The sequence below is a fragment of the Hordeum vulgare genome, chromosome 2H (assembly GCF_904849725.1).
Source record: "Hordeum vulgare subsp. vulgare chromosome 2H, MorexV3_pseudomolecules_assembly, whole genome shotgun sequence".
NCBI lineage: Eukaryota > Viridiplantae > Streptophyta > Magnoliopsida > Poales > Poaceae > Hordeum > Hordeum vulgare.
Window position 1 is genome coordinate 209,766,005 of NC_058519.1, and position 9,661 is coordinate 209,775,665.

The window sequence follows — 9,661 nt, forward strand, 5'->3', positions numbered from 1 at the left end:
CATATTGTCACCAGGTTCATGTTCATCACCAGATTGTGTTTCTGCATCAGACGGAGAAATAGCATTAGGTTCTTCAGGTTTGATAGTATTTGGTGAACTGGCGTGTAGGTTTCCATCATCCTTCTTCTTCTCCTTAGGATGACTGGGTGTATCCGCATTGATTCCTTGAGAATCTTGATCAATTTTCTTAGGATGACCCTCACGATACAAAGGTTCCTAAGTCATTTTGCCTCCTCTAGTAATGACTCTGACAGAGTTGTCATTTAATTCATTGAGCAAGTCATTCTGAGCTTTAAGTACTTGTTCTACCTGAGTAGTAACCATAGAGGCATGTTTACTCAGAAGCTTCAGATCATTGACATTTCTGTCTACACAAGCACTTAAATGGCTAAGCATACGAGTACTTTGTTCCAAATGTCTGCTAACATAATCATTGAAACTCTGTTGTTTGGCAACAAAGTTGTCAAATTCATCAAAGCATAGGCTAGCAGTTTTATCAAAAGGAATATCACTCTCATCAAACCTACACAGAGAATTCACTTCTACTACTTGTATCGGGTTATCGAGACCATGGATCTCTTCGATAGGTGGCAGATTTTTGACATCTTCAGATCTAATGCCTTTCACTTGCATAGATTTCTTGGCTTCTTGCATATCTTCGGATTGAGGAACAGAATACCTATTTTCTTCAGAGTTGGCTTAGGAGGTGGTTTGGGAAGAGTCCAAGCATTATCGTTGATCAAGATGTTATTCAGTAGAGTCTCAGCTTGTTCTACAGTTCGTTCCCTAAAAACACAACCGACACAACTATCTAGGTGGTCTCTAGAGGCATCGGTAAGTCCGTTATAGAGGATATCAAGTATCTCGTTCTTCTTGAGAGGGTGATCAGGCAAAGCATTCTGTAGCTGGACGAGCCTTCCCCAAGCTTGTGGAAGACTCTCTTCTTGGAGTTGAGCAAATTTGTATATTTCCTGCAAGGCGGCTTGCTTCTTATGGGCAGGGAAATATTTCTCATAGAAGTAATAGACCATCTCCTGGGGACTACGCACACATCCAGGAGCAAGAGAGGTGAACCGGGCTTTAGTGTCATCCTTTAGAGAGAAAGGAAACAACTTAAGGATATAGTAGTGGCGGATCTTCTCCTCATTAGTGAAAAGGTCTGCTATATCGTGTAGTTTGGCAAGATGGGCTATGACCGTCTCAGACTCATAACCGTGAAAAGGATCAAATTCGACTAGAGAGATTATCTCAGGATCGACAGAGAATTCATAATCCTTATCGGTGATAAAGATAGGCGAAGTGGCAAACTTCGGGTCATATTTCATCTTAGCTTCCCGAGATTTTTCCGTCCACTTGAGAAGTAATTTCTCAGCATCATAGGCATCCTTACACGCAAGAAAATCCTCAGCTATCTCTCCCTCCATAACGTAACCCTCAAGTATATCACGCAATTCATATCTAGGAGAGCTAGATCTAGCAGGAGCAAAAGCAGGTTCTATCTCAATAGTATCGGCAGTATCAGAAGCATCACGAGCATTGGCAGTAACTCTAGCAATATGAGCATCAAGGAACACTCCTAGTGGAACATCAGGCAAAGTAGTATCTCTAGCAGTATCAAGCATAGCATCATCGGATAAAATAGCATCTCTAGCATCATCAGGCAAAGCAGTATCAAGCATAGCATCTCTAGCAGTATCAAGCATAGTATCATCAGGCATAGTATCTCTAGCATCATCAGGCAAACCAGTATCAAGCATAGCATCTCTAGCAGTATCAAGCACAGGCGACATATCAAGATTTCTAGCAGGAGGTGATGTCGCAAACTTACTCATAACTGAAGGTGAATCAAGTGCAGAGCTAGATGGCAATTCCTTACCTCCCCTCGTAGTTGAGGGCAAAACTTTGGTCTTTGGATCCTTCAGATTCTTCATAGTGATCAGCAGATATAAATCCCAAGTGACTCAGAGAATATAGCAATACCTCCCCAGCAACGGCACCAGAAAAATGCTTCATGCCAACTGTTCTTCCCCTTTGCAACGACACCAGAAGAATGCTGCTAGCACTCTCCGGCAATCGAAACTAGAAGAATGTTGTTGATGGCCCACAAGCGCATGGGATCGCAGCAGTTTTCGAGGGTAGAGTATTCAACCCAAATTTGTTGATTCGCATGACGGGAGGTGAGAGAATACTCTCAAGTATTAGCAGTTGAATTGTCAGATTCAACCACACCTGAAAGATTAGTATCTGCAAGCAAAGTAGTAACAGCAAAGTAGCGAGTAACGGAAGTGGCAAGGAACAGCGGTAGTGACATCAGTAGCAAGTAGCAACAGTAGCAAGCGACAGTAGTAGCAACAGTAGCAGCAGAGGAAGACAAGTAATAGCAGTAGCAACAGTGGTAGCAGCAGCAGTAGCAATAGTAGTAGCAGCAGCAGAGCAAAACAAGTAACAGCAGTAGCAACAGTAGTACAGCAGCAGAGCAAAACAAGTAACAGCAGCAGTAGGACAAACTCGTAGGCAATGGGTCGGTGATTTGTTTGGATGATATTGATCATGCAACAGTTATAACACGGAGAGATATGTGGCTAGCTCCCGTTCGTCAATGTGATGTAGGCATGCATTCTGTGTGTCGTCATACGTGCTTAGGGAAAAGAACTTGCATGACATCTATTGTCCATCCCTCCCATGGCAGCGGGGTCCAAAAGGAAACTATGGGATATTAAGGTTCTCCTTTTAATAAAGAACCGGACCAACGCATTAGCACTTGGTGAACACATGAACTCCTCAAACTATGGTCATCATCGTGAGTGGTTCCGGTTATTGTCATTCCGGGGTTGCCGGATCATAACACATAGTAGGTAACTACAACTTGCAAGATCGGATCTAAAACACACATATATTGGTGACAACATAATAATTTCAGATCTGAAATCATGGCACTCAGGCCCTAGTGACAAGCATTAAGCATGGCAAAGTAGTAGCAACATCAATCTCAGAACATAGTGGATACTAGGGATCAATCCCCATCAAAACTAACTCGATTACATGATAGATCTCATCCTACTCATCACCGCCCAGCGAGCCTACGAATAGATTACTCACGAACGACGAAGAGCTTCATGGAATTGGAGAGGGAAGAAGGTTGATGATGATGATGGCGACAATTTCCCCTCTCCGGAGCCCAAGACGGACTCCAGATCTGCCCTGCAGATGAAGAACACGTGGTGGCGGCGCCTCCGTATCGTAAACGCGGCGAAAACTTCTCTTTTTATTTTTTCTAGGACGAAAGGGGACTTATAGACCTAAAGTTGGGGGCGGCAGAGCCGTGTGGGCCCCACAAGCCTACCCACCGCCACCAGGGGGTGGTGGCGGAGCCAGGGCTTGTGGCCCACTGGCTCACCCCCTCAGGTGGAACTTGGCGCAAATATTTTTCTTATTTTCCAAAACTGCTCCCCGTAGATTTTTAGGACGTTTGGAGAACTTTGTTTTCTGCACAAAATAACACCAAGGCAATTCTGCTGAAAACAGCGTCAGTCCAGGTTAGTTCCATTCAAATCATGCAAATTAGAGTCCAAAGCAAGGGCAAAAGAGTTTGGAAAATTAGATACGATGGAGACGTATCACCTAGTCATCCCAAAGGTTGGGCAAAGACTTAGTTCTACTGCCACGACACTTCTCCATCCAACGAGAACCCTCTACCAGGCTTCAGGGAAGATCGCCTACCTATGGACTTCAAGTTGCTCAAAAAGTTGACTGAAGAAGACGAAGCCACATTTGTTCCTATCTTTGGAAAGCTGGGGGGCCTTACCACCAACGGTCTTACCGGGATTGATCTGATCCGCTGCTCGGTAGAATAGAGGATTCTTCCCTTAAGCCACCGAGATGGTTTGATGTGTGAGTATAATGGCGACTTGAACCACCCCCAATGCTTTTACAATGTGAAGCTTTTGGAAAAAGACATTGTTGATCTCATAAAGACGCTATGTGGCGAACCTATTGAAAATTGCTCCAAAATTGGACTTAAACCCTTTTGCATCACCAACCCAGCTCCAGAGGTAAACAACCCGGCTCCAACATGTAACCTTTCCATATACTCGTTTATGTTTTTGGTTTTGAGCCTTTCATCATGTTTAATCAGAGAGATTCGGCATTTTGGACCCGAAGAACGAAGACAACTGTCAAGAAAACAACCAAACCCCCCTCCAAGACGAAGAAGAAGAAGAGCAAAGGCAAAGCTGCAGCAAAAGAGTCATCCGTCGTTGGCGAGTCTCGAGCCGTTGAGGAACAATCAGAGGTAAAATTTCTCGTCTTTATTACTTCATTCTGACTTGCACTTATGCTTTACCGCCTTTGTTTATAGGATGATGACTATGAGAGCCAAGATGAAGATGTCGAGGTAATTTCCGTTTCTTCCGACTCAACTTCTTCTCTCCCTAAGCCGGCTAGGAGAATTTGTAAGAAAGTTCCCATGTCTCACCCGGATGCTCATCTGGACCCCAATTTCCTTTTGAAGAAGGCGAGTTATACACCTAAACGTCATACTCGAAGCCATTCTGGAGACCTAGTGTCCGGCTTGCCCGAGAGAACAACTGGTCGCAAACGGCAAAGCGAGGTATGTTTCCGCGAGCAGCTTTTCCTTCTTGTGTAAGATATTCTCGCAATTTATCCAATCTTTGAATCCTTGTCCATTAGGTTTCACCTCCTTCATCTGGCGATTCAGCAATGTCGACTCTCCCCCCAATGATTCATGTTCAGGGGTAAGTTTGTTTACTAACATGTTCTTTAAAACATCAATGTCTTTATTCCAACATTGGTACCTTTCTTTCTCAAAGCGCAAGCAAATAAAAGGAAAACAGGTGACTCATCTTCAGCTCCCAAAGCGGCTGAAATGTCTGGTAAAGGTACCTCCATCCCAGAGGCTCCAGAAGAACCAGTTGAAGTACAGGACAATATTTTTGATGATATTCATGATATCCGGGTTGAGCCTTCAAGCACTCAAAAGGAGGTGATTGAAAACATCAACCCGACTAGTCCTGTTAAGGCGCCTGAAGATCCAGACACAGTCATCGTTGCTGGTACTGGTTATTCTAAGCATGCAACCGTGGTGTTAACCAAACACATGCCAAAAGATGCCCAAATATTTGCAGAGAAGGATATCTCCAAGATGAAGCTTCCTCATTATGAAAAATTGGAGTTTGAGGAATTATATTCCGGTTTTGTGAGCCGCCTGGAGACAATCCGCGCGATGGAAAAAATATTTGGCTAACCTGATGCGGATCAAACATGAGGTATGACATCTTTTATCACTGTTAATATATCCTCCCATTAGCCCTCCAAAGGACGGGTCATCCATGAAAAATCGTGCATTTGTATCAGTCTTCACTGTGTAGCCCCCAAGGGTCGAGTCATCTTTTGAAAGATGAGCCGTGTCTTGAACTTATAGTTTGCAAAAAACAGCTTCAACCCATAACCCCCAAGGGCCGGGTCATCTTTTGAAAGATGAGCCGGGTCTTGAACTTATGATTGAATTAAAAACTTTCAACCAGTAGCCCCCAAGGGCTGGGTCATCTTTTGAAAGATGAGCCGGGTCTTGAACTTGTAGTTGAACAAAAACTTTCTTCAACCTGTAGCCCCCAAGGGTCGGGTCATATTTTGAAAGATGAGTCGGGTCTTGAACTTATGATTGAATAAAAAACTTTCTTCAACCTGTAGCCCCCAAGGGTCGGGTCATATTTTGAAAGATCATCCGGGTCTTGAACTTGTAGTTGAACAAAAATTTATTCAACCTGTAGCCCCCAAGGGCCGGGTCATCTTTTGAAAGATGAGTCGGGTCTTCAACTGTAGCCCCCAAGTGTCGGGTCATCTTTTGGAAGATGAGCCAGGTCTTGAATGAAGGTATGACTTTTACAAGAATTGAGTCATACATTAGCCCCCAAGTGTCAGGGATATTGCTTGCAATGGTCCTGAAACTTGCTTCCCCAATGTTTCTTGCAGGAATCCTTGACTCGGGCCGACTCAACCGTGACTGGCTTGAAGGAAAGCTTAGGCGAGCAGCAGGACGCTCGGGCTAAGTTTGGAGAAAAAATTTGTCTCGCCCTTATTGACATGGAAAAGATGGAAACAGAGCACAAAAAGTTTGAAGATAAGGACCATGCTGAGCAAGCCGCCATTTTAAAACGGGCAAAACAAGCCAAAGAAAAACTGAAGGCCACCATTCAAGAACTCTCCGGTTTGAAGCGTCATATCTCCAACATGACCCAAGCTATATTTGGTAAGGATCAATTACCTTCTTTTGAGAATTGTTGTATACAATATCACAGCCGTTAATTATCTTGTTTTACCATTTGTAGGTCCACGAGCCGCCACCCTGCAGAATGACTGCATTCTAAAGCTGAAAGCAGTCTATACTTTGACAGAGCAGCTATACACTAGTGGCATGATGACTATGAAGGCCGTCATGGGCAATAGGGAACCCATAAAATCCATCCAGCACATGCTAGGTTGTCTGTCAACACTGCTGCCCCAGATAGAGGAGCTAAAAAGGTCAGTTGTCCGTAAAGGAGCGCTAACCCCCCTAAGTCGGTGTTTGTCCTATGCCCGAGAACTTAAGCCGGAAGAGGTGGCTGGTGGATTTCCAGAGCTGAAAGATGATTCGTCAGATTTCACCAAGGAAGACTACCACCGTTGTGTCAAAGAGTCTCATTTTGCGGCGACTCGGCTAGTAGCCGACCTGGATTTAGGAAAATACAAGGCGGCTTATGATGAACACTGTAAAAGGGTGACTCCTCCTTCATATGAAATCACCATCCTGACTCCGCAACGCCGTAAGAATCCTTTCGATTTTGACATTGATTTGTCCACCGTCTTGACTGATGAAGACGAGTTCCTCGCCTTGACCAATTGCAATTGGAAATTGGGCGACTTACAGATCGAAGATGGCGAAAGCTCAAGGCAGGGTAACCCGGAGGCGAGTTGAACCAAATTGTCATGAAGTTTATCCTCCAAGAATACTTTGATCCTTTATGACCAGGACATGATTCCTGGTATGGCCTGCTGAGCCATGTAATAGTCTAGGAATTTGGAAAACGGTATGATAACCGTACCTTGTGATGATGTCTGGAAATTTCAGCCTTCATTAATACGAACCGCTTTTCCAAATGCTTTTGTCATGTTTTGACAAAAAATAGGTTTTTGCCCTGTTTATCAGAGAAAAATAATAGGCCGGCTCAGTGAGTCGCGGCGGGTTATAAATTTTTATGAAACCATTGGGCAGTGCCACAAAAGTTCGTCGGCTCAATGAGTTACGACGGGATAGGACGAGTTTGCAAAACTCTAGTGCTACCCCAAGAAGGCTTTTGCAACAGCCCGAGTTGTCTAGACCGGCTGATCAGGCGCAAGTCAAGCTTCAGTGAAGCAGGTTCAGTAAACCCATGGTTTGTCTGTTTTCCATGTGTCGGCTTTCTCTAGTACCTTTCATGTTTTAACCGAGTCAAGTTCAGGGTCCAAAAAGTGGATTGACTCGCCAAGAGTTCATGGGACCATAGAGCGAGTCGCCAAACACACGGTCAAGTATAACCATTGTAATGCATTAATTTTTCGCTAGCCAAGAGGGTATTCAAGCTGAACTCAGTGAGTGGAAGCCCCCAAGTGACCTATGATTAGGGAAAACAGACATAGGATTGCAGAAGCGTATACGCTCTTACTGCAGAACGACTTGGGTGCTAGTAGCCCCCAAGTAAGCCGGCTTAATTCTCAGAACCATATAGGGTGCCCATGTTTGAACCGTGCAGCATGGCAACTTTGGTCCTCTTTGGTGTATCAACACCCAATTTTGAAATAAGTGCAACGTGGTGACTTATGCTCTTTGATGCTAATAGCGTCCATGTTTGGATGACTTATGGAACAATAAAGACTCATTCTTTCAAGAAGCTGAAACGGCAAAAGACCCCGAAGTTCGTGGGCGCCGGCTTTGTTGCTTTATATACAAAAGAAGAGATTACAAAGTCGAAATTGTAGACATAGATAAGGAGCCAATGGCTCTAAGTATAGTATGGACGCAAGTGGGCGATGTTCCATGGGCGGGTTGTCTCAACCTCTGTTGTTGGCCTATTTGGGCGAAGATCCACCAGGTAGTATGAACCGTTATGGAGATTTTCGCTGACGACAAAAGGTCCTTCCCATGGAGGGGATAACTTATGCATACCGGTATGATCCTGAATCAACCGAAGCACTAAGTCGCCCTCTTGAAAAGCTCGGCTCTTGACTCGGCAGCTGTGATAGCGTCGCAAGTCCTGTTGATAAATTGTCGATCATGACACGGTCAAATCACACTCCTCCTCCAAGGCGTCCAATGAATCTTGACGTGCTAGCTCGTTGTTTTGTTCCACATAGGCGGTGACTCGTGGTGAGTCGTGTCTGATGTCACTTGGTAATACTGCCTCTACTCCATAGACCAGAAAAAAGGGTGTGTAACCGGTAGACCGATTAGGGGTGGTTCTGGTGCTCCATAAAACGGAAGGTAATTCTTCAACCCAGCAACCCGGAGTACGTTCTAGAGGTACCATAAGTCGGGGCTTGATTCCTCGCAATATTTCCTGATTCGCCCTTTCTGCCTGTCCATTAGACTGAGGGTGGGAAACTGCAGAAACATCAAGCCGGATGTGCTCCTTTGCGCAGAACTCTTGCATGGCGCCTTTGGATAAATTAGTACCATTATCAGTAATGATACTATGAGGATACCCGGAGCAAAAAATCAACTTCTTGAGGAACTTGACAGCCGTGTCTGCATCGCAGCTGCTAACCGGCTCTGCTTCAACCCACTTGGTAAACTTGTCAACCGCCACCAATAAGTGAGTCTTTTTATTGGAAGACATCTTGAAGTGGCCAACCATGTCCAGCCCCCAGACCGCAAAAGGCCATGTAATTGGAATCATCCGCAATTCCTGAGCCAGCACATGCATCTGACGTCCAAATTTTGACAACCATCACATCTGCGTACTATATCCTCGGCATCTGCATGAGCTGTCAACCAGTAAAACCCATGCCTAAAGGCTTTGGATACCAGAGAGCGTGATCCGGCATGATGGTCACAGTAGCATGCATGTATCTCATTGAGAATCGCACACCCTTCCTCGGAGGAAACACACCTTTGAAAAATTCCAGAAGTACTTCGCTTGTGTAACTCGCCTTTATGTATGATCATGGACTTACATCGGCGGATGATTTGGCAGGCCAACAACTCGTCAGTAGGTAACTCGCCACGTGCCACATATGCCATGTAGAGGATTGCCCAACCCGGGGTAGCACGGTGAGCCGCCACAAGTTGAGACTCGGGGTTAGGAATTGCTAAGTCTTCTTCTGAAGGCAATTTTACTGAGGGGTTGTGCAATACATCCAAAAAGACGTTAGGGGGAACTGGCTTACGCTGTGAACCGAGTCGTGAAAGAGCATGAGCCGCCTCATTGAGCCGTCGATCAATGTGATCGACCTGATAGCCATGAAAATGACCCGCCACGTCTGACATTGCACGCCTATAAGCCGCCATCAGAGGATCTGTGGAATCCCATGTGCCAGAAACTTGTTGCGCTACTAGATCTGAGTCGCCCAAACATCTGACTCGACTGAGGTTCATCTCTTTGGCAATTCTCAACCCATGAAGCAGGGC